We start from the raw sequence: 26,580 nt of genomic DNA on the forward strand, positions 1-26,580 counted from the left end.
GTGAGAAAGATTCTTTAAGAGAAACTGCTTCATATCCATATCACATATAGAAAAAAACACGAAAATCTATTTGCCATTCGCTCAAATTGGCGAAGACTGATCGGCTTAGGGAATAAAGACAATCCATTCGTCAAGATCTGAACCAGGATTGAACTGCCAATGTACAGAGATCTTACTCATTCGGCCAGCAGTATCAGATTTATTGTATTTAATAAAAAATCGTGTTATTTATAATTTATGTCAGCGGAACAGTTGGCTCTGCGCTTTATCAACAACTTCTAAGACGGCTATCACGAAATCTTCCATTTAGCAGTCTCCCCCCTTCCCTCCTATACCTGGCATGATTTCTTGGCGAAATCCCAAACTGATATTTATTCCTACACCTGAAAATTTGTGAAAATTCGGGAAGAAAGTATTTATGGTTAAAATGTCTCCAAAAAGTACCTCCAAACACAAGAAAATAAAACTGCGTATTCACTGTAATACAACCACGATTTGGCCATGAATAGCTAGTTATATGATTGGCTTTCTGTCTAATGGTAGAAATGTCTTCGAGAAAAACTTTCTAAAATGCATTCACTTGTATTTGCTCTACGTATGAGGAAAACCGGAGGATTTACTTTTACCGGAAACTTATATTCTCGTTACACAGGCGGGACACCACAAAAGCTTCCACGCAGCTAGCTCGTTCGCCGGAATTTAAGCTCACATCAAGCTACCAGTGTTCAGCGATTTTACCTCTCGGCCACTGGTAGGCTCGGAGACTAGTGGAATTTACAATTGACTGGAAGATGTTAAAACGATTACTTAAGAGCAACAATTGGTAATAAACTTAATGTAAAAAAAAATTCCTTATTGTTTATGGCAAAGCCCGTTAAGCTTATCTGCCTAACAGGAAGGATGCCTTCGTGGAGGACTTCATAAAGGAAATTGGCTAGTATCCAAATTACACACGGAGAAAACTATGAACATTCCTATGCAGTCTGCCCATTCGCCTGGAATCGAACCCAGGTCGAACTACCTGTTTTCTGCGACTTTACCGCTTGGCCACTCATACTCCTCCGGAAAATTATCTTTATTTACTACTACGTAGTAAAAATCTGAGGCACAGTTAGCTGTGGTCTACAAACAGTTTCTTTTGAGTTTGGTTTTTCAATGGCTGAAAAACGGCCTGGCAAGATAAGAAAGGAAAGAACAGAAGGAAGCAGGAATCTTTCCATGGGCAAGACTGGATTTTAGTTTTCGGGATTTGTGCTGCCGTCGCACCAATAACTGAGGATGCTGGCTATGAATGAATGCTAGGTATTCGAGTTCCTGCGAACGGTCGGATTGCAGGAAATGGGGTAGTTGGTTTTCAAAGTTCTTCCTCCCTGTGTAAGGCCCACCAGCGGCCGAGCGGTAAAGTCGCTGAACACTGGTAGTTCGGTCCGAGGTTCAAATCTCGCGAACGGGCTGGCTGCATGGGCGTTTTCGTGGTTTTCCCCATGTGTAACGTGTATACGAGCCAGTTTCCCTTAGAAAGTCCTCCACGAAAGGCATCACTCCCCTTAGGCAGATAGCCCTAGTGTGCTTTGCCATAATTAAATACACCACACCACACCTCCCTGTGTAACACAAATTAGAGTCAGTTTCTCTTGTAAAGTCCTCCATGAAGGTACCACTCTCTCTAGGCATATACTCCCTCGTGTGCTTTATCATATTCAAATAACCAGTTAACTGTAAATGGAAGCCGGTTCACTCTTTAAAAAATTACAATGATTACATTCTTTCCCCTTAGGCAAACATTCAACGACATAATCTTTCGACAGCACTTTTCCTGAAAATTATAATATTGATTGGAGCTCCATTCCTTCATTGGAAAATTCATAGGTTATGTATGGCAGGTTTAAAACTATACAAACTGAATTATTGAAATTTTATGACAACGGTTTTTTTTTAATGGTACTTATTTATTCTATAACGTTTAATTTGAATGTTAGGACAAGACAGTTGTAGAAATTCACGAAATTTAAGCACCTACAATTCAAATGCTACACTCTGATTTTTAACTGAATTAATGACAGAAATGTCAGTTAGCTGCATGTTCAGTACTTCTTTAATGATGAGCGGGAAAAGAAGGCACTCAGCAAAAGAGGGAACAAAAAGAAGGGCACCGGTAAATAAGGAACGGGAAAAAAAGGAACTCTAAAATATCGCCAAATAATATCGCCAATCGGAGTTGGGGAAAAGAGCCTAATTCTCATTTAACCAGCAGATTATAGCTTTAATATGCATAATTCTGCATTATCTGTTTTGCGGATTACCACTGCATTATTTTCCAAAAGTATTCTTAAATATAATCGAAGATATATTTTCAAATGTACCAAAAATGACCTCTAGGAAACTGGAAAACATGGCGCATTTGGGAGCAAGCTTAAAACTAATGAATGAATGACACTGCTAAGGTTTACAACGAAGCTAAGAGCTTAATGTGAATTCACGTTGCGAAAAACACTGATTCCTCATATTATTATAAGTGGAAGAGTTTTCCCAATAAAGTGGTAAAACCAGGTCTCTTTAAATTATTTTTGTTATCAGAATGCTGGAAAATTTAAATGAACAAAACGCAGTTGTATGAATTCTTTAATTGAATACTGTAAGGTACACATGGACATCCTTCATAAAGGACTTTTTATGAAAAAGGGTCTTTCAGTTTTGGATTCCCGAAGAAAAATGTGTACGAAATCTACTCATCGAAAAATAATAGTAAAAATTTAGCATACGAACGAAAAAAATGTAATAAAATTAACCATCATTTTTTATTTGTTCAAAAATACAATGATGAACAAGGAACTCTCTGCATAGAGTTTTGCTATTAAAAAAAAGGTCAGTGTAAAGTTTTAGCTCATTGGAAATTTGAAACTGACATTCTTCTCCTTCGCATCCTTTTTTAATAGTAGTTATAATATATTTATAAAAAGGCCTGATGCTCTTATCACCTTCATAAGTATATAAAAATGCAATTTGTGCTTTTATGTTTTGCTTTGCTTTATAATAATCAAAATAATTCTCGTCCACCAGTGGCCCAGTGGCTAATGCAGCTGGACACTGATATTTCGTTCCAAGTTTAAATCCTGGAGAAGGAGTCCGTTGTATGAGTATTTTGCCAGCTGTCTCCATATATAATGCGAATGAATGTAATTGGATTTGGCTTTTGAATAATAGAAAAGCATATGTCAACTATCCCTCTAAAGGGAGTAACGTCTCCATTGAGGACTTTTAAGGAAAACTAGCTAGTAGTCACGCTACATATGAACGTGAATACGAGACATTTTCCCTTAGAACACTAGGCCTAGGGCAAGCGGTAAAGTCGCTGAACACTGATAGTTCAGAACGGGATTCGAATCCCGGCGAATGGGCTGGCTGCATGGGCATTTTCGGGCTTTTCCTTATTTGTAACGCGTATACGAGCCAGTTTCCCTTAGAATGTTCTCCACAAAGGTATTCCTCCTCTTAGGCAAATACCTCCTGCGTGCTTTGTCATAACCAAATAAACCAAAACAACTCTTAGAACACGTTCTACGAATGCAATTCCCATCAGACACAAAACTTTGTCGTAAACAAACAAGCATAACTTATGTATTTCAAAGTTTCCTTTACGAAGAATTCCTTTTTCTATCGGCCCACCAGCGGCCGAGCGATAAAGTCGTTGAACACTGGTAGTTCGGTCCGAGGTTCGAATCCCGAAAACTGACTGGCTGCATGGGCGTTTTCGTGGTTTTCCCCATGTGTAACGTGTATACGAGCCAGTTTTCCTTAAAAAGTCCTTCACGAAAGCATCCCTTCCCCTTAGGCAGATAGCCCTCGAGGCTTTGCCATAATCACACACACACACCTTTTCTATCGATGAAGCTTACGTCGTTTCTTTCTTCACTTTTTAACTAAAAGTAATTTGTTTTCCTTTAAATAGGACTTAGAGGCAGAAAAAAGAAATAAAAACTACATGAAATAGGAATGCATCTTATTTTACATCATTTTGATAATAATTCTTGCACAATCGAAAAAAATATGGGGTCAAAAAGTTTCATTTTTGAAACAAATGCACTGACGTCAAAACCCTTTCCCACTGCGATTCAGAGTTCAGCGCGGAGACCATGTTTAGAATTCTAAAAAAAGATTCAACCCTTGAAACATTTTCGACAACTCCACCCTTTTTTTCTTTCGCAACGGAAACAACAAACGTAAAGCACATCTCCACGGGAAGCGATGGGGTCTGGGTAACTGGTGGAAATTTGAATGTAATTGTCACTTTATCTCCACTGTTCCACTTCCACAAAGCTTTGCCAGGATCGTAAATTTTAACTGTTTACAACTGTCCACTTGACTCTTCGATAATACTTTTTTCCCATTCTTTTTTTAAGCACTTAAAGGAGGAATGGCACAATTGTTCTGACTCCAGGGTAAAAGGATGACTTAACGACTTTTTCCATTATCGTTTCGTCACGGGGTTAGCCAACGGGCACAGTTTTGGGCAGGAAGTGGTTTACGGACCGATTATATACTAAGTCGAACTTCGATCTGTCAGTGGGTGGTTCCAGAATGCTGGAAAACTTCCATCTTCTATGGATGCTCAGCATAGTAGAAAAATTTTAAATAAGTAAAATGAAAAATTAAGTATATAATTAAATGCATAACCTGTTTAATTTCCTGCGAAAAAAGGGAATAACGAAAACGAAATATACTAGGCTTGCCTTTTTTTCTCATATGTAAATGCGGTGGGTCTTTAAATCTGCGATATCTTAGAATAATAGGTTTCCTAAATTATTAATTTAAATAGATATAGCTATAAAAATATAAGATTGATACTGATGGCGTATTTTTATGAATTTGATATTTTATATTTACGTTTTTCCATGCAAATTTTTTTTCTGTTGATAAATCAACGTTATTTATTTAAAAAAACTTTTCCTAAATAATTTTATGGTTTAATTTGGGAAATTTATATGTCTATAATCTTTTCTTTTCCCTCTCCCCTGTAAGACAAACCAAACATAGAACCAAAGTCTTTTAATTGTATGAATAATGTCACTGATTCGAAAATATACAATAATAATGGTTACAAAAATTATTAACTGAAGAAATTATTATCATAAATCACTTTTAAAATGTGTTTAAACATCCTTTAAAAAAATATTTAGATACCAAATCAAACTTTTCTTGGGTTTTAAATTTTTTATCTTCTAAATGAACAGCAGAAATTTAAGTTCAGACTGAAGAGCACACATTAGTTATCTGCTTATGAAAAATGGTGCCTTCATGGAGAGATTTTAAAGGAACAGACTGCTATTTATAAATCAATGTTCTGCTGTGGCACTAGATGTGCTTTAATTTAATTCTTACTTATTTGAATTCACTCGGAAATGTTGCAGTAAAGTCAAATATCCATTTGAACAAATCCTTTTTGCTCACTGATCATCTGTAAATTATGTCTTATTGCTAAATTTATTTTGATCTCTTAGAACAATGCTCTTTTTTTTAACATAGTATTGTCAATAAAAATGTTAAAATATGTCATTTTAGGAGTTTTTTAGTAACTAACTTTTAACGCATAATTTAAATGTTCAGAATATTTGCCTCCGTATTGTTCTATAACGGAAAAGTTATTTTTTCCAGTTATTTCTTCCTGGCTCCAGGCTTTTCGTCATAACATTAAGAAACAAAATTCATAAAATGAACCCAAATGTGTGGAAGTTCAATAATCAATAATTAAGTTCGTTTATATCACTTTGAACCTCAGTCAAGGATATGAATAATATCTGTGATATGGATAAAAGCAGAAATGGTTGAGAGTGGTCTGACCGGCCCGGCGAACTTGCATAAAGATGCCGGCATCTTTTTTCAAGCTGAGCATTAATTGGCAAAACAAAAGGATCCTTTATGAAGTTCACTTTGCACCATAAGGAATGTAAGCTTCATCGAGATGTCGTAATGCTCATATATATATAGTATATTAATGGCCAGGCGCTTTATTTAATAGCCTTGCGCTATTACAAGTGTCGGAAGTGGTGGCCATTTCATTATGGAAGCGCCTAATAGGTGACAACCGCTGCCTCTTATGGAGGGGCGGACATTTACAACCCCGCCTTCTCCGAGATTCGAACTCGGGCTATATGTACGACAATCAGGGTCACTAACCACTATACAAGCTGGGCGACGAAGGGTCTTTATTTTAGTGAAGTTACATAAAAATTGCAGCATCGTTATGAAATCATGAGGGTGAAGGCATATGAAAAGCTCCCGCTTTCAAGCTATAGAGTAAAGAATTAGATCCAAATACATATAAATTACGACGAGCTAGTAACGATGTGGTTAAGACGGTGCGTTTAGTGCATTTACCCATTAGTTTACTTTTCGATTTGGGGGGGGGGAGTTGAAGAGGAGAGTTGGCATTAATTCTTTTTCTTCCAAAGAGTTTATTTATTTTTTTATATTTTATCTGCATCCTGGACTTATGATTCTTTTTTTTTTTTTTTTTTTTTTTTTTTTTTTTTTTTTTTTAAACCTGAATATTAGCTGAAAAGCGGACTTAGAGTCTCCGGCGCCTCGGGAAATTTATCGAATTTTCCAGAGACTCATCCGACCTTGGATAAACGTATAATAAAAATCAGTATTTCAAGTTTTCTTTCAAGTACAAATATTTCTTTTTAGTGAAATATATGAACTTTAAATTTATCTTCCACGCGACCTCCCAGATAGCCATTTCTCAAAGTGCTACCATTCGGCAAAGCATAAGGTATTTAATACTCGTACGTTTTAGATTTGATGAATCTGAAATTCTTTAACAAACTTAAATGTTTAGAAGTTATAAACGCTATTCTTGATATTTTAAATCTTTAAATTATTTTTATCATACATATAATTTATAAAATTTTAAATTAGTTTAATTAATAATATATACAATATAACTTCACGATTTTCAGAATTTTCGTAATTAATAAAATATTTCATAACGCTATATAAACGTATTCTGACACAGAAGCGTTAGTTATTTAAATAAATAAAAATAAGTGGGAATCCACTAATCAAAGAGAAAACTTTTTTTTTATAACGATTTTGAAAAAGAAGTAAAAAATCTTAAACCTCGCTACTGGTAACAGCTTTGAGAATTGGCAGTTATATGAGAGATTAACACTGTGATAGCATAACGTAATATGATATAAAAAATTAAATGACTACGCTCTAAAAATTTCTAATGTCAATAAATTATTTGATATTGATGTCATATACTTGAAATTTATTCTTAAAATTTTCCTGCAGACAACTGATTTCGTTTCCAAGCAATTTTGACTTTATTAAATGCCAACATATGTAGCATAAACTTATTTCATACTATTTATTTAACATAATTTTGTGAAGAATTATGTGCCGGCTGAGATTTGGATGTAGGACCATTGGCGCCGCATGACTTCTCTAAGCTAAAATGGTCAACTTTCAATAATTTCCGCTTTAGGGATGAACCTCGAAGATTCAACCTTGACGATGTTATGTGAGTGCCCTTATGTACACCCTCCATAAATTAAGTTTAAAACATTCTTAAAATTCTCAGTAAAAGAATAGGATCTCTAATCATTAGTTTATTGTAACAACACGACATGAAAAATTTTTTAATTCAGAAATGACATATATAATATTTTTTTTTTTTTTACTTTGAAAACAAAAACCAGAGAAAAAGAAGGAAATATTAATTTCATTTTGGACGACATCCCAAAGAAATATCTCGATATGACCACAATTTAGTCTGGGCAATAACAATAATATCATTATTCAAAACAAATTCACCCGAGAAACACATCACTCAAAACTAAAGTAAATAAAAGAAATAAAAAATCAACAGCGAATGCAGGTTATTTGTCTGTTTTTATGGGCTCCGTTAGAAAAAGGGGGGATGGTAAAAGCGCTCAATTCTGCATGCGGAAAAGTAACTTCCAAGCAATATCGCGTACCGAAATGAAAATTTAGAAAAGAAATATTTCTGGCGTGCAGGTCAGTTAACTTTCATGCATACGAAATCCAAGTAAGTATCTCGAGAAATGAAGCCAAGAAGACGATCTTTTATTCATCCCTTCATCTGCGCCAAAACTTTATCCACTTTAAAATGCATGCAGTTTTTGGCTTCATTCCGGTTCGCATATTTTGTACTTTTCCCCCTTATCAAAGACGAAGAAAAATATTTTTTCATCTTGGCATCCATCTCCTATACTATATTATTATATTATTGGTCTTCCTGGTTTTGATGTAAGAAAGCATCTGAAGTTTTGAGCAGGTCTTTAAAATGAAATGCAGCGCAAGAAACGTAATTATAAAGCAGAAAAGATACGCTGCCAGTTTAAAACAACAAGGAAATTTAATTTTTACATTAGTAAAAGCGGTTAGATTTTCCCTAGTTCCAAGAAAGAATTCAGCGAAGCACACAGCAGTTTAAAAAAGCGATATATCAACCAGCGGTATTTAGTATTTAATCGTAAACCTCAAACAAAAATTAAAGACCTGCAAATTATGGGATAAATAAACTCCAATCACTGCAGACTGAACGTGATTTTTAACTTTTAATTGATGTGATTAAATGCGATTTAACTGTTAATTATCAGCAATAAGTTTTTGCACTGAATTACTTCAACGTAAACTTCCTCCTGTGAATAATAAAAGTCAGAATGTCATATTCGATAGTTACAGAAGAAATAGGAAAATTTATTCACTAAATAAATTTTACATTTCAGTTAAATGCTCTCGTAATAAATTAATTATTTGTAGTGAAAATGAATTATTAATTTGCAATATTTTTCCCGCTTGATTAACAAAATAAATAGCTCAAATTAGCATTTCGAAACTAATTGCGATTTAGTGCTATAATTATGCATAATATTATCCAACAGTTTATATTATGAAATTATTATTCCTAAGTACTCAGGAGCTAATCCGTTCCAGGTTGCGGATTAACTGAGGGAGGAAAAAAAGTCTACAAAAATTAAGTTTGTTCTTTGCAAAACGACAGAAAAATCTATGAGTATAAAATCACCTGTATGGTGTTCAAGTCTCTTTCCAAAGACAGGTGCAATCTTGCATTCCTTGTCACAATGAATTTCGTGGCCACATTCTGATGTTACTATCAGACAAGTGAGATAAGTCACAACAACATCAGTGTAAAATGAAAATGTCTACAGGAAATATAAAACGGAAAAGAAAAATCGCATGGGATAAACAACATTGAAAGCAGATGATGTCATAGTAGCATTGGGAATTGTTTCTATCGCAACAATAAATAATTTATTTGTACATAATCCGGCCCACCAGCAACCCAATGTAAAGCCGCTGAACACTGGTAATTCGATGAAGGGCTCGAATCCCAGCGAAGAGGTTGACAGCATGGACGGTCTCTTGGCTTTCCCCATGCGTAACAGGTATACGAGCCAGTTTTCCTTAAAAAGTCCTCCCCGATGATAACCCTCCCCTTAGGTTAATTATCGAGTGATTTGCCATAATCAAACAAACCAAACCGAACCAAACAATGTACATAATCTTGACACTCAATAAACTTATTCGCCAAATTTTTTTAAACACAGGTAAATTGTTGACAGTATTTTTCTTTTAATTACAGTGGGGATTCTTCTTCCCTACGTCTTTTTAACTGTTCACGGATTAACAGTAATTTTAAGTTAAGAATGGATGTCATTCACTGTATTACCTCAGTTAAACAGGAGCTGATTATATAAACTATTCTGCAATAATAAATTAGTAATTAATATAAAAATTACTTATTAATAATTTTAAATAATTTATTTTATTTATTACACATTAATGATCGATCAGTATTCACTTAATGAAGCAATTACACATGCTATATCAAAATTCTGAAACGATTAAGCTCCATTATATTTTTATGTCGTTTTTGAAATATATATATATATTCCACTGCCAATTTTAACTAGGGATATTCACCATTATAATTAAATATTACTTCAAACATTAATTGTTGCTTTAAATATGTAATATTTAAAGCAACAATTAATACTAATCAGGTTTAAGACAATAAACGAATTTTATCCAGGTTTCTACTTTATTTTCTAATTTGAATAAAAGGATATATATCTTTAACATTAATTCCTTGGTTTTAAACTTGAGCTAAGCCACCCAGACGGAAAGCTGTTAGTGACTGTAAGCCACTGAGTTGGCTCTCTAAAAGGGTATACAAGAAATATCCATGCAGAATTAGTTACCAACCCAGCAGGAGTTAGCCACTATCTGCCAGACGACATTTATCAAATGCAAAAAAGAAATACATACATATGCAAACAAGGCACCTAAAGAAGAGTACGGTCATAGAGTATTAAGAATACACTGGTACATTTACCAGTTCACTCTGACTGCCGTACCGAAGGACCCGGGTTCGAATCCCGGAGACCATTGATGTAATTTGCCCGTTCCTTCATAGGAGGTTGCCATCTATTAGGTGCTTCCACAATAAAGAGACCAACACTTCTGGCCTTAGTAGTGTCCAAAGCCTATAAACGGCTAGTGCCCACCAAACTATATGCATTTCGCAAGTAAAGCATTTTTAGATTTTTTAAAATATAAAAATACCGTGCGTATTTAAAATGATTTTTTTTTTATTATTATTTTCTCAGTCCGGATTCTCTATTAAGATTTTTTTTTATAAATAATGAATCACTATCTTCTCATGCGTTCAATGTATAACTACAATGTTCACATTTAAAAAAAATCAGTTTAAAAAAAAATCATGTAAATTTTTAGCACAAATGAAAATGGGAATATTGTGAAGAATGAAAACTAACAACTTTAGCAAAGCATGCAAATGATTTGGCAGCAATTTAAAAGATACTAAGTGACACACAGGAAAAGCAGCAACGCTTTTCTTTTAAAAAAAAAAAAAAAAATCCCTTAACTTCAGTTTTATGGAACAATTTCTTCAAATTATTTTTGCTCTTCAGTTTATCTTTGTCAGAAATGATTAACGAGAGCTTTCCCCTTTTCACAATGCCTAAGCCCTTGCGTGCAAGGGCGCCCCACACATAAATGAGGTGGGTACGTTTTTAGTCCGGGCACAAGGCAATAAGACCTTGCGCGTCATCAATCATCCGTCCGTCTGGAAAGCCTCACATTCCAGGAATTCTTAGCACTACAAATGATGTTCTGGATTATTGTTGTTATTACATTTTTTTTCCCTCCTTTGGCCACCACTGTTTTCGAAGTATGCGCAGAATGCAGCTGAAAGCCTGGCTCGTACGGGCATAAACAAAAGATGGTTAGTTACGTGGACAGGAGTTTCTTAATAGGGCTTCACTTTAAAAATGAAAAGTATGAGAAAAGGGAAGCGTCGTATACAGTATCCGCCTGTGGTATTTGTGTTAATTGATTTTAATTAAGAAAAATCCATGAAATGTGAATGAGGCGTTTAGGAAAAATTTTTTGGAGGAAACTTTTAAAGCGGATGATGCTGACTCGAGCTATTTCTGAGAAACTCATCAGAGCAATTTTTCATAGTCGGCGTAAGTATCAAGCGCCATTATCTCATGATATTTTTTAATGATGATATTTTGAAACAGCGGGGGACATGAAATATGACAAATGTATTTAATTTAAAACTGCAACAAAGAATCGCAAGTATTGGACTCATTTTCCCTGAAAAGTTTTTAAACCTGCATTAAAACACGCGCATTCAAATTAGAATATTTAAGGAAGGGGTGGGAAAAAACTGCACTAGATTCGATAAGAAGAAATAGAACGCAGCGCGTTTCTTAATGACGTAAAGTATTGCCATTTGAAAGGCGTTATACGTCGCATGTTCTTAATATTAGTCTTAACAGCTTTGAAATAACTAGCGTAATTTGCTAAAAGCTGAAGAACGGTGACTAAGTGCAGAACTTTTCTCGCAAAAATAGCAGTTTTTTATTTTTATTAATCTGCTGGAAATAATTTTTTTTTCTACTATGATTACAGGTAAACTACATTCAAATACCTTTCTACAACTAACTTCAAAAATGAAATATTCGACGACAAGAAATAATGCACAAAATCAATCATATTTAATATCACGAAATTTTAAAATATTCTTATTTCTACATTTAGAAAATTCGTAAAGTTCTCTTTTCAGTAGTTTCAGAAATATCTGAGTAATAAACTGAGATTTTTAGAAATTATAAAACGAATTCGAAACTAAAAATTAAATAAAAAAATTAAATAATTTTTATATTACGCCAAAAGGGCGTTCTTTTCCTTTCTCTCTCTCTCTCTCTCTCTCTCTTTTTTTTTTTTTTTTTTCTCTTCTCCCCTCCCAATTAGCATACACATACACGTTTCGAGAACATTTGGGCTAATGTTCCTCTGGCCTAAAAATATTTTAAAACAGCATATCTTTAGAATTTCCAATTAGACAATCTCCTGCGCTGGAAATAAAAATGCTTTTTTCCCTTTGTGTTGCCATTACGCGCTTTGAAATCGTTGAGTTTGTTAGTCAAAAATTCGTTAAAGTTTTACAAAATATGAAATAGACAATAAAACAAATTCAAAATTCGGGCTTCCATGTGGTCACAAATTTCCCATGCAAAATCCGGGTAGGACTAAGTTATTCAAAATTTGATAGTTCTAGGTATCATTGTTTTTTCACATTGTGAGAAACATATATACACTTAAATTCTTCATTATTTAATTTCTTTAAATATAATACAGAGCATAATGATATTTGGTGGCAACAATTTGAAAAGTGATTCAGACTTTTATAGTGATTCAACGCAAAATTCCGTTTTGAGACTAATAGCTGTTCTGGGCTAACGCTCCTTCGGTTTAAAAGAATTCTCCTAAAAATATAATCACTGATTTTCGAACTATAAAGGATATTAATTTTTCATTCCCAGTGGTAATATTTTTTAAAGCAAAAGTATGCATTGACACTGAGTATCATCACCTCTCTAAGGCGTCTACTTCTGAAAGAGACCGTATTTGTCTGCTACAACAGCAGTCGTCTTAGGGAAGTTTTAATGGACAAGGGTACATCATGCACAAAATCTATCATATTTAACACCAAAATATTTTAAAATTTTTTTTTATTTCTCTTTCATTCCTAAATTTATAAATAAATATGCACATTCTCTCTCTGTGCTCCTAATACAAAATATCTATCGAAATAAAAAGAAATTTTTAGAAATTAGATTTTTTTAACAGCACACTAAAATATGATTCCGAATTTCGGGAGTATAAAGGTTATTAATTAAAATTCAACAACTTCTGAAGAAATCCAACATTCTCCTGAAGAAAATGATACTATCACTTTGCTCTTAAAATGCACGGAGCCATTTTGCAAATTTTACCAGCTGTTAAATTCAACATTTCGAATCAAAGTTGAATGAAGGTTGCACTTTACCAGCTTAGCTGTACTTCTTGTATCCATTGCTGATAATGATATTTTAATGGTTTTTTTCATATTTTTTCACAGGCCGATATAATCTCTCCTTGCTGCAAAAAAATGTTATTAAAATTATTCCTTCTCATAGCACAAGAACCAGTGAAGCAGAGCAGAAAATCAAATAAAACGGAGGGAGACGTATTTCGTAAAAAAAAAAAAAAAAAAAAAAAAAGATTTAGAAAAGGAAATAAAAATTACGGCGCAAACCGTCTTAATCTCGAAAGTAAAATTAAATCAGAAACTTTTTCTTAGAACATCTCTCCTCTGGAAGAAGAAAGGAGGAAGGGGGGAAGTGAAAGTTCCTAGAATTTAAATTAAATCGCAAGTTTAGAGTGCTTAGAATTTAATTAAATCCAGGATTGAAAAAGTGCCTTTCTGTGTTTTTAGGTGCTTTATCAGGGAACGTTCGAGAATCGGAGTCGGAAGTAAACATTTAAAATGCGTTTTGCATCGTCCTGACATTAACCCTGTCCTAGCGAACTAATGCTTCTGCAGATTAATGAGTAAACTACGCTTAATGAAATTCGCATTACCCTCAGGAAATCACAGACATTTGCCATTGGTGTTAAGGGGACCTCCATTGGTTTCGTGTGAGCGCCCATGCAGGTCAAAGATGGGGGTTAATTTGATAAAAGGGTCAATGCAAAGAATAGATTGCTCGAAACTGTGTGTGCCATGCACGAGACGATTACAAATAAATAGTTATAAGAAAAGATAAAGCCTACTTCTTAATTATTCAAGTTAATTATTATTAAATTATATTATCACGTTCGAGTAGCCTAATCATTAATTTTCAAAACAAATGTAACAAAAAAATATCAACTCTCGCTCTTTTGGAGAAACAAGCACTTTATTCAAAATTTCCGTATTACAAAAATAATTTTTTTTTTGTAAGAAATTTTGTTGCTTTCTAAGTATAATGATATCAGCTATTTAAGTTAGGACAAACAAATTTTAATGATAACTAGGTAATTAAGAGATACATGTTTTAGAAAACTTTGCTTTGGAAGGTTAGATTAGGTTTGAATATTACAAAGCACACAAAAGCTATCTGTCTAGTGCTATGATTGCCCGTGAGTGATTAATCAAGGAAGAATCAAGATTTAAAGGAAGGATTTTTTGATGCTGTGAATTTTGGCATTAGATTTACTTTAAACCTTTGTTGAGAAGCTGGTATTCTAATATCAAGCTAGTTTTTGTCAATTAAAAAAAAAAAAAAAAAAAAAAAAAAAAAAAAAAAAAAAAATTAATCACAAGAATAGGATTAGATGGGATTGGATCATTCGAAATACGTCAGGGAAGGCTATCTACCTCAGAAGGATGCCTTCGTAAAAGACTTTCCAAGGAAACTTGGCTCATATTCACTTTATACATGCGGAAAACCAGCCGAGCGGTCAGCTTATCTACCTAAGTTTAAACACATGTCAAACTACCATTGTTCAACGATGCTATGGAAGACTTTCGAAGGGACAATGACTCGTATCCATGTTAACAGCGGTTTCCCCCTCCTCGATATCTTATCAGGGGATAGGAATGTTCTCAGAAACCAGCACTTCAAATTCAGCTTGAAGAGTCTATTTCGAAACGAAATTTTTCTGAGATATAACACTCCGCATTGCGCGTCGGTCAAGCCTCAGAAGATTCGTGGAACCAAGATACGTAACCTAAATCCTCAAGCTTCCTGAAATTTTCCGTTCGACGGAGTGTTACGAGATTTTGTTTTCAGACTCATTAAGTTATTTTCGAAGCAAGAAACATGAAAAGTTAGATGTACCCTCCCCGCTATTTGAGCCATTGACCTTCCAGTACTAGCTGGTAGGACTTACGACTTACACCTCGACAATATCTGCAAGTAAATGCCATAATTTCATATACCATAAAAGCAAGTAGTGGAGAATGCGTTAATTCCTTACATTGGCCAACATAAAGGGTGACTGAACGAAGGCACAAGACCCAGTCAATCAAGATCAGGTGGTGGCGAATTATCATCCATTTTTTATTTGGGCTCCTCTGGAGAAATTATCAGGTTTCACAGACGTGATGAAATCAACTGTAATCCCTCTCGGATTTGAACCACGGTATCTGGACTTACACCACGAAAGCTCGCATGACATTGCAAAATGGTTCCTTACTACCTGGTACAAGGTATACATACAAAAAACACAAAGCCTTCCGTTCAGGATCAGTAGACGTCATAAGTAAGCAGGTCATCAATGATCGGTAAGCGATCTGAGATTACTATTAGCAGTTACTAGAATGATTTACTCTAATACCGATAAACAATGCTAGATTTAATTACAGATTTCGAATGACCTTTGTTTCAGTAGAGATATCTTGAAAAAAAAAAAAAAATGACTGATATACATCTCGCTGAAATTATTTAAATGGACTACAGCATAGAAAATATATGAATCACTACGATGTAATATTGGCAGATGATGACTTTACATACACTGAAACAATGATTACATTATTTCATGATACCTCCATGTTTTGTAATTCGTATTTTTGCAAGAAGTTTAAACGGGATTAGTGATTGATATATGCGTTTTATTTCTTGTAAATTACGACTTCAGATCCAAAAGATACTAAATAAAAATCTCAAACTAAATAAAAATCTCCTTTTATTTCATGTATGTATTCTACTACCATTTCTTTTGATTAGTCGTTTAATAAAAACTAAGCCAATTTAAAAAAATTTTATTACTGAAATAGAATAATAAATGGCACGTCAAAAAGTCATAGAAGCATGATACATTAAAAGAAAATATCAAACATTTCATGAAGTTGAGAAATAAAAACAAGACTTAAAAAACAGCTTGGAAAAACCTCAAAAATAAACCTAAAGGCATAGGAAAAAATAATCGCTTCGATCATTGTATAAATTAATCTTAGATTATAGATTTAAATCTTCTAAACTGATTAATGTAATGTATATCAATTAAAATTCCTTTATCCAATTATTAAAATTATTAGTTCCAATTATTAAGTATTAATCAACAGCAAAACAATCGTATGTAGTTTCACAATGCAATAATAAGGGAGAAATTCGTTCATTTCGATAACCATGTGATGAAGTTCTATTGATTTCGATTATCATGTGATTTATAAAGAGGGGAAAAGGGCAATGCAGGTGGAATATAAAATAATACAGATTTTAAATATGATGTTGAAGTGATCTAAATTTTAATGCTTTAAATTAATTGTAAATTTTATTTGTAACTTTAATTTACAATACAAAACTTATTTGAAACACTGGCTTAGTTTTCAAAATCAATGAGGAAGTAATAATTGAGAAACAATCCTTATGCATAAAAACATAAGACCCCCTCCAAAAAATGTTTATAGTATAAATTAATTGACTTTTATCTCCTTAAAATTTATTTTAATTATCTTTGATGACATATATCTGTCGTATAATTTATCTACTAAAACAAGCTATATTAGAAAAAAAACGCATATATTCCACAGATTGAGAACATAAATCAAATATAATTTAAGAAGTGAAAATCTGAAGATTACATAAAATCAGTAAAAAAAAGTAGCACTGAAAATCGAGCAGGAGAAAAAAAAAAGTAAAAGCAAATAACACTAAATAGGAAAAAAAAGGAACAGAAAAGAATTTTTTTTAGCCAAGTGTAACTCCCCCGCCCCCTTTAATCATTAAGTAAAAATTATTATTATTGCAGAGATGGCAACATTTTTCCAGAACATAATTTTCGAGCATAATTATAAGTGGTTTCATTGATATTTATTTTTGCTTAGTTAAAAAAGATGCAAGAAAACTTTATAAATTCTTTTTTAAACTATTTTGAAATCCTTTTCAACGATACAATTAAAGCCTTTAAAATCATTTAGAAGTTTATATGAAATCACTTTAACCAAACCTACCGAAACTCTTCATATTTATTTCGAATAATAATTGACTAGGCTTAGAAAGAGAAGAGAAGAAAAAAGGAAGCGAGTTATTTTATACTCGCTTCCTTTTTTCCTAAGACCACAGAATAACGCGGATGATAAACCAGTGTATTTGAGAGTGAGAAGTTTTTAAAAACCCCTTCCAATACACTCATGAAAAGGCTCCTCGCGGTTATAGCGACCATTACCTTGAACAAACTATAAAAGGAGCTTTTCAGAATTAATTTATAACACTACAAATTACATCCACAGTTTGGCATTTGCCAGTTGCAGAAGGAAACAGAATTCATTTGGTTACATCTTGGCACCATCCAGTTTCATGCTGACATGCTTTACGAAAGATACAATATTCGAAAAAATACGCAGTTAGCTGGGGCATAGAATTAGGTCGTCGATCTCTGCATCAGAGGGTTTTCAGAGTGCACGATACCGTCCATTTTGTGACTAAAATTTCTTTTCTTTTTCCGTTGTTATAGACCTAGAAGTAGTCTGCATTACTGTCACCTTTCGGTCGCTCTGGAATAGCCTAGACAGTCTATGTAGACTTTAATCATCAATTGGCTAATGAGCAATGCCACATTCATCGATAGTAAACCGCTGGCAGACCCTGCCTTGCGGTTTTAGTCTTGTTCCTAAGTCTAGAATGTCCTAGTCTTGTTGCCAGGGGTAACTCCGGTAATGGGTCTAGAAACGAAATCGTAGTTTCGGCACATTTGTACATTTCTGTCGATACATTCTCGTATCCACATATCCCGTTTCTTTTGACTAGAAGTATCAGTCTACACTTCTGAACATCGCGCCGCCTTGTTTGATATGGTTACTGATAGCTTGTGTTGACTGTACATGATTTCATAAAAGTCAAGGCTGAAAATTTTAATAATATTTATTTTTTTAACATATAATAATGCCGCTTAAAGTGTCAAAAGAATGAGTAAGAATTACAATTAAAGCATAGAATTGGCAGCCGTTATGAACGGGCACAGGAAAAGTTACCCAGTGTGGGCCGGGCGTGTGAATCTCGCTTACTGAGTAGTGCTGGATTCTCGCCGCTGGGCATTGAGTGGCGCTGCAATCTTTACCCCAGTACAAATAGACAAAATATTCTAACCGTGACGGAACGTTCTGCTTGGCATTGAAATTTGATACAAAAATTTCAATTAATTCATTAGTGAGACTTTACAACATTTCAAAATTGATAATCGCTTAAATAATAGTCACAGTTGTAAAATTGAACTCTGACATTTTTAAGAGTACTAGCAAACTTGAAAACAGTAATTATGAAACAATATAATAAATTTACATAAAAAGTATTGCAATACACACACATTTTTAACTAAGCCATATAATTCATATAAACACACAAGCATTATTAAATTCTTGTAATGCGCAAACTAATTCTAAATACATGTAATATAAATTCAGTAGAAAAATAGAATATTAAATTGACAGCAAACAGATTTTTGAAACAGATCTAATTGGCCCTTTTTTATTTTTGAAACAGAACTAATAAAGATTCCGAAATAGTTTTAATTCTATCTACACATACCTTACTGCCAGTACCAGGGATTGTCTCTAAAATTCTGCCAATGACAAGGAGGCAAATTCTCATCCTTAAGCAAAACCACTGCACTTGTTTCTATGCACTGGATTTCTAAAACTAACATTTACTGCGATGTTGCAAGAGACTGAGATAATTTCTCTCCCAAAACTTACCAAATTATTTGAACAAGTTTTGTTGTGCGCTGCCATCTATCATCAGTAATTTTAATAAGTTCGGGCTTTGGCATAGAAGTGACTGGACGCCCAATTAAAGAATGCCCTGGCGTTAAAACTTCAAATTCATTAATATCATTAGACATAAGGGTTAAAGGGCGAGAATTTAAAATTCCTTCAATTTAAGTAAGGATTTAGAAATTCTTTCACCATGACTTTAGTAAAAATCTTCCATAATGACTTATCTCATAGTTCTCTCAAGATCATACTTAAAGGATTTAATCCCCGCTGCCCACAATCCAACAAAATTTGGTGATCTAGGAGGAATTAATTTCCAAACTAAAGACTCTGAGGGGAAATAGTTGGATAAAGCTTCATCTGGTTTTCTAATTAATTTTTGCAAGCACTTTAACTCTATCTGAGCCCCCTAAAAATTTGTGACATTCTTTGTAATGATTGAAGAGATTTTCCCTCTTCTCACGCAAAATCCTTTAAGAACTGAAATAAAAGTTTCAGACGTTAATTCTGTTAACTATCTCCAAATGTTTGCCTTTGTGGTTTACGCAGCTGGCCCCACATCATTGGGAGTGGGTTCAAAGTCAGGAGAAGACAGATATGTTTGTAGTTGTGTCTCCCCATCTGCCGGGGGATGTAATATCAATCGCGCCCTGTGCTGCACCCTAATTAAATTTCTAGGTGATGAGAAAACTAAATGACAAATAGATTCGGCCATTCCTGACAGATGCTGAAAAAGCCATGGAGGTAGGAAGTAAGAAGGAGTCGCTCTAAACAAGTTTCTCCGTATCCTGCTCTGAAGCACCGGCGATCCCTACGTGGTGACCAAAACATTGGGTCATTTACCATTGAGTTTTATGGGATTTGACGCGTTCGGGTGTAAATATTTTGTAATTACGTCGCAAATATACATATAAATGTATATATTTTCTTTTTTTACAACACTTAAGAGTCCTAAGTATGTGAAAACAACATATTTTTAAACAACAGTTCATTCTGAACGGAATTAAATGCTATACTTTTCACAGGACAGTTTTCTCAGAATGGTTTAATTTGAATGAAATATTTTCACAAGTTTTCGTTAATTACATTAGAAAAAAAAATTAAGGTAATTCGGTTTTATTCGGTTAAGGTACAAAAATTAAGATCAAAGTTTATTGTATTATTAATATTAAAATTATGCATTATTTCTTTTCTATTTATAGAGCTCCTTCCTAAAATACTTTCTTAAATATGACATGATTTTTTGGCTTCTTTTAAATCGAAAAATGTAAGTCAATTTATAATTAATGCTCTATTCGGTTCATTTTAAATTAGAGAATTATTAGGAATTAAATAGTATTTGACTTTCTCTGAACATTTCTGAAAGGGAATAAAATAAGGTTTTTTTTTTTTTTTTTTTTTTTTTTTTTTTTTTTTTTTTTTTTAAGTATTATTTAAAACTTGTAACTGAGTTATTATAAAATGTAAAGGGAATAATTCTTTTAATTATACTTATCAGATTTTTTTTTTTTTTTTACCCTTCATTTCAACAATACATATTCCAAAAATCTTTATTACGTTCTTAAGTGCGCATCTCATAGCATTTGCTTTACAATACCTTTTAACAGATTGCTTTCCAATACGAACAATTCTTGCTTAAATAGTTTTATAACGTATTTGTCAACAGGATTTCAATTTATGTTTACAATTCAATATTAAGGTTATTATATATTTAGATAACATTTATAATCATTATAAATTAGATACATTTAATCATTAGATTTCTTCACAGTACTTTCACAGTTGTTTATAAGTGAATAAATTCTTCATTTCAAATACATTTATAAATAATTTAATGAATATTTAAGTATTTTGTCAAAGGCAGATACATGCTTTTTGCAAGCACATGCATAAATACCCATACATATTTCCTATTTATCATTTCCGGCATGTGCAAATCTTTAATTTCTGTGCATTCACTATATTTTTCGTGTAAAGTAATTTACACTAATTTAGCATAGACCCGAAAGTTTTACATAAAAAATATATATGAATATAATTTGAGTGAAAATTATAAGTATTATTTTTAATACCCACTCAAAGGTCAGTTTTTCTTCAAAATTCCTCCACAATGGCATCTCTCTCTTTAGGCAGATAGCCCTTGCATGCGTTACTCTATTTAATAAAAACTTAATCTGACCTATGTGCCTAATTACAAATATTTTAACATACATAATTTTATATTTACATTTAGCCATCAAGTTTCAAACTTTTCAAATCTTCTAGAAAATAAATTTTGGCAGATCTCTTTTAACAATTTTCTTAAAATCTATATTTTTGTAGTGCAACAGCTTAGAATTTTATAAAACAAATTCATAATCAAAATCGCTGTTGTTAGTTATCGAAAAATAACCAAGATGTGATTTTTGCGTAAATGTCAGTAAACTATACAAATTGCTATTATCCATTACACTATGAATGTTTCTTTCATGCGAGAGTGTCCCTTTTTCGATTTCTATGGAACTGTCGTGTGTCGAAATACTATCAGAATCTTGTCAAGCGAGCTTCTGAATGTAAACAAACAACACCCCGTCTGGTGACCCAAGCTTCAAAGCAGTGCTTCACTTCTAGTGCGGAATGGCCCCTCCTCCCTTTCTTACCTCCATGGAAAAAGCAAGTGGCTGGCCATTTGGGGGGGGAGGGGTGTTACTTTTCAGTAATAGTTGAGAAATTTATTTCCTAGTGATAATTTTAAGTAAAAGGTTTTTAATACAAATCCAGAATTAATGGCATGGTTTTTCGTAACGCAAAGATTAATCCATCGCACCTGCATATAATATTTTATTTCTGAAGATCAGAGATAATGCCTTTTTAATGTAATGAATATTTTCAGTATAAATATAAATTATATAATCCCTGAAAGTTCCGAATTATGAAACTTGATTCGGTATCTAAAACAGATTTAAGTTCCTTTGGAGCAAAAATCAGAAAAAAGGACAGAGTTTCCCGAAATGTCCATTAGCATTCCGTATGCTTCAAATGTCTCCTATTCGTGTTTTATTTTCCCATCCTCTAATCAAGTTAAAAGCTTTCTCCCCTCAAGAATATTCATATACATATTCTGCAATAAAGATGTTATTTTTACGACTCCGTCATCGTGCTCGCATTAGGTGGGAAAGTATCAAAGTATCCCAATTATACATTTTTAAAAGTATATTAATTATTAATATTACAAAAATAATTTCATTTTTAATTGCATACATACTCCCTAAATTTGAATTAAGAAATTAGTTGAAATAGAAAAGCTTATCCGAAGCATTCAACTTGTAGATGAGTAAGTTAAGAGTATTTGCCCATTTCACTGAAAAAACTTTGCTCGGGATGAGGAGAAATTATTCCAACTTGCCTTCGCAATATTTTTCTTCAGCCAACTGTCTTAGTACTAAGTTATAATAACTATAACTGAATTTGAAATCATAAACTAATTTTGGATAAACATTGTAGAAAAAAATAAAAGTAAATAGAGTATTATTATTGTAAAATCGCATATACAAGAAAGTCATATTGAGCAACTGCAAACTTTTGTATCCGAAACATCCGAACTGGTACCAACTTAGTGATAGCAAAGAAGAATACCGAGTATAGTTTTCTTTCAATGTATTCCAGCACAAAGCATATTTCAAAAAAATGACGCTAGTTAAATGTAGAAGTTGCTAAAAATTTTCCTTTCAGTTTATTATCCTTTCAATATATAAATCTGAATTTTATAAAAATTCTTAAAATAAAACTTTTAAGAATTGTATCTCCAACAAAGAGCCATTAAAAAGTAAGTCTGTCGCAAATCGTTCGTCATGGTTTTTTGTTCGCAGGGAAAGCAATTTCTGTCTTCAACACTAATAGAATAGTCGCAAAAACAAACATGAAAATGACAAGATTTTCTTTTGAATGCGATTATATAAATGGCAAAGAAAAAACTCACGTTCATTTCCTTCTTTTCACTTGTATTTTTCTTTCATCCTGATAACGTTTCTCACGAAGTCATACTTCTCTTTACAAAACTGTAGAAGTATTTCAAGCTAAGATTCAATATTGAACCAGACTTGAGGTAAAATTTCTCTTGGCACTCAATTGTGGTACGGAAAATTATTGTAATGATGAAACATATCGTAAGCGCCTTAATCAATGTCAGTTATAGTCTACTCAAAAATGCATGAAAACCGCACTTATTTCTGATTTAGTAAAAACTTGGATTTACCTTATATGAAATTTAACTGAGACACTTGTTATTCTCTGGGCTGAAAATTAGCACATTTCATGTTTAAGGAACAATCCAAAATTCTTCAACATCGCCAACAATTCGATGATATGTAAAACTATATATACGGCAAAAACATCACGGCGTTTTTGAGCTTTGAATGTAAAACAACAAAAGTATTTGTTTCAAAGCAATGAAAGCAGTAAGAATTGTATGAATTGGAGGCTCCCTTCAGCCCACCTGGACACGAGTGTCCCCATAGCTCAAAAGAAAGGGCCCCGTATATCCACAAACTAGGGCAGCCAGTAAGTAACCCAGCCACCCCCAAACAACAAACAAAAATACTAAATTAAAAATAAGTAAACAGTTTGCTAAAAATACTAAATTAAAAAAAACCAGCAATGAAAGCAATATATGTAACAGGCAATACCCATTTGGTGGGGTTTTGCGAAAACCATATTAGACTCCCAACACAACAGTATTTGGAAACACGCTGTGAAAGAATTAATTTGAAGGTTTGATTTCCATGCGTATAATTTTACTCAGAAACCCAAAGTGTTGCTTCAAGAGAAGGTTTTTCGGTAGTTCAACCAATCAGAAAAAAAGGATCATGGAAAGTGATACGAATAATACTAAATTTCTACTTGGCGTCTGAGCCAATCTACTTACTGAATAACGGTAAATTAATGATATACACTAAAATATTTGGAATATTGAAAATGTCACTGAGTTTCACGAATTTAACGTCGAATCTGATAGCAACTTTAGCCGCGATGTGATTAAAATGGAGTCGAGAGCAACTTATGTTTTGACAATTCTCCAGTCAGAACAGAGCTTAAATTTAGTCATAACCTAACCAGATACTACCCCAACTGTTCCTTTATATCTGGGGGTGTAGGATTCTGACAGAATACCTCATCGTACGCAAAGGACCGCAATACCAATTAGCTACATAAACCAGCCGAAGTTATTCGTAATTTCTACTTGTATTAAATCTTGAGCTATTTCTCCTTGAACCTGAATTTGGCGACAATTTGCGATTATATGTATCATTGATATAAGTGTGTAATATTTGTACTATGATATATTTTTCATGTTAAATTCTTTAATTTTAAATTTATACAAGATAAACGAGGTAAAATTTGCAATAAACACGAAATAACAACTAAAACAATTTTGGGATAGCAAACAAATGAAAAATGAAAAATACAATGCAGTTTTTCTCAACCGGAGTTTCCTAAAATCTTACGGTTCTTCTAGAAATCGAGATGAATGTGCTAATCAAACGTATTAATTGATTAAATTTTAATAAAATCAGTTTTTTTAATATTTGTGTAGGAATTTCTTGAAAGATGAATATTATATTCCTTCAAGGCTCTGTGCAAGAGTTGATAAATTAAGTAACGATACTGTAATGAATGAATAATTTAGATGCGTGTTATTTAGAGATTTAATTAAAATCTGGCAAACTGACTCTGCGTACCTCTTGGAGCATAATATACCTCTTTTAAAGCACAAAAATGATAGCCTCTCTATGATTAATTTTTTATCCAGATCCTAAAATTAATATGCACATTTATCTAAGAGAGAAATCAGGTTCCTAATGTTCTTTGTTATAAAATGCAGATGTAATTCTGAATTTCTTTTTTAAAAAAATCAGTTAATATTAAATCAAGTCTAGGGTTTAGGCCTACCAGTGGCCGAGCGGTAAAAGCCGCTGAACACTGGTAGTTCGGTTCGGGATTCGAGTCCCGGCGAACGGGCTGGCTGCATGGGCGTTTTCGTGGTTTTTCCCATGTGTAACGTGGGTACAAGCCAGTTTTCCTAAAAAAGACCTCCACGGGGCATCCCTTCCTTTCCGTGTAGTGCCTAAGGGCGGAGCACGTAATAAGAGAAAAAAAAAGCCTAAGGGTTAAATGTTAGGTACCTTCCCTTTATTTAAACTCACCTCATTTGTATTTTTGCTCCTGGCATTCATTTGTTGTATTATAAAATTTTTTTGATGACGAATCTTCCTAATTTATAACATAATTAAACAAGTGGCATTTTTAAGTTTTAATTTTTTATTTTATAGGGTTAAATAAACAATAGAAATTCTTTAATTTGATTATGACATATACTTTAAATGAATCCTTCAGTACCACGTTTCAAAAAAGCTTCTAAAACAAGACCCATTTTTCAAAAAGTGTTATGAAATACAAATGTTTATTACTTTCCAATACAAATTTTCTACTGTCAGCAGAAATCCAGTATCAATTTCTAGAGGCGAATACTCGAAAGAACTGACCTATTTGCAAAAATATCTCCATCATATGGGTTTGGTAAACACATCAATGAAGCCTGGCTAATGTGACTCGCGCTCTCATTTAAAAATCTGATCTTAATGATGTTGCGGATAGGAATTCTGCAGGAAATTTTAGGATCCCCCCCCCAGGTTATGTTGGGCTGCTAGACGGAGACTAGTGGGGGGAAACCGAGATCTAGGATAGGTTTGTTTGCAGGGGTGGGTACTTTATTATGCTAATCGAAAAATATCTTACAATTTGTTAGCGATGTTCAATTGTTAATCGAAAGTTTTTTTTAATCAAAGAAATTTTCTAAACTATATACTTGAGGGAAATAAATCCTCAGCAGCGTATTTATTTCACGAATTTAAGCAATAGTTATAGGGTATTCTCTCCCTCCTTTCAGCATGCCTTCGTGGTGTAATGGTTAGCACACTCGACGCGCATTCGAGACGTTCAGGGTTCGAGTCCCGGCGAGGACATTGCTCGTTTTTCACATCTCCCGCTTTTAAAAAATACTTAATGTCTCTACAATATTACAACATAATTCTATAAAGAATAGCTTAAGTTCAGTACCTGACATATCTGCAAAAAGGCGCAAACTGCTTATGTTGATTGATTACTGAATACTTTAGCACAACAAAAAATTAATTTTATTGCAGTTATTCCTTTTCCTCTGATGTCTAGTATAGTGAACTACACCAAGTCCATTAGCTCGTTCATCATTTACAAACCCAAGCCCAGACTCCGACATAAGAAAAAAAATCTTGCAGCAGTCTAACAGATGAGGGAAGATTTAGGAAGATACTGACATAGGGAGGTAAGATGAAAATGCTTTTGTGTCGTGGCAGGAAGTAAGGGATCGGACATGACCTCTGATAATAAGTTTGGAAAATTTTCTGTTATATATCCGCTCACTTTCATACAGAAGTGTAGATCTGAGACGGTCTATTTGG

General features: G+C 33.3%; 1 protein-coding gene, 1 long non-coding RNA gene and 1 other non-coding gene across 5 annotated transcripts in view; 2 read left to right on the forward strand and 1 right to left on the reverse strand.

Moving 5' to 3' along the window:
• The window catches only part of LOC118199412 (uncharacterized), a 163,273-nt gene that overhangs the window by 68,880 nt on the left and 67,813 nt on the right, over positions 1 to 26,580 (forward strand). The window lies entirely within an intron of this gene.
• LOC118199410 (uncharacterized) overlaps positions 1 to 26,580 on the reverse strand; it is a 216,231-nt gene that overhangs the window by 4,709 nt on the left and 184,942 nt on the right. The window lies entirely within an intron of this gene.
• On the forward strand, positions 26,034 to 26,106 carry TRNAA-CGC (transfer RNA alanine (anticodon CGC)). Its single transcript has one exon. It is a non-coding gene; the product is annotated as a tRNA-Ala (tRNA).

The sequence above is a fragment of the Stegodyphus dumicola genome, chromosome 12 (assembly GCF_044657685.1).
Source record: "Stegodyphus dumicola isolate Sdum_Otavi_A_Nest chromosome 12, ASM4465768v1".
Classification (NCBI taxonomy): domain Eukaryota; kingdom Metazoa; phylum Arthropoda; class Arachnida; order Araneae; family Eresidae; genus Stegodyphus; species Stegodyphus dumicola.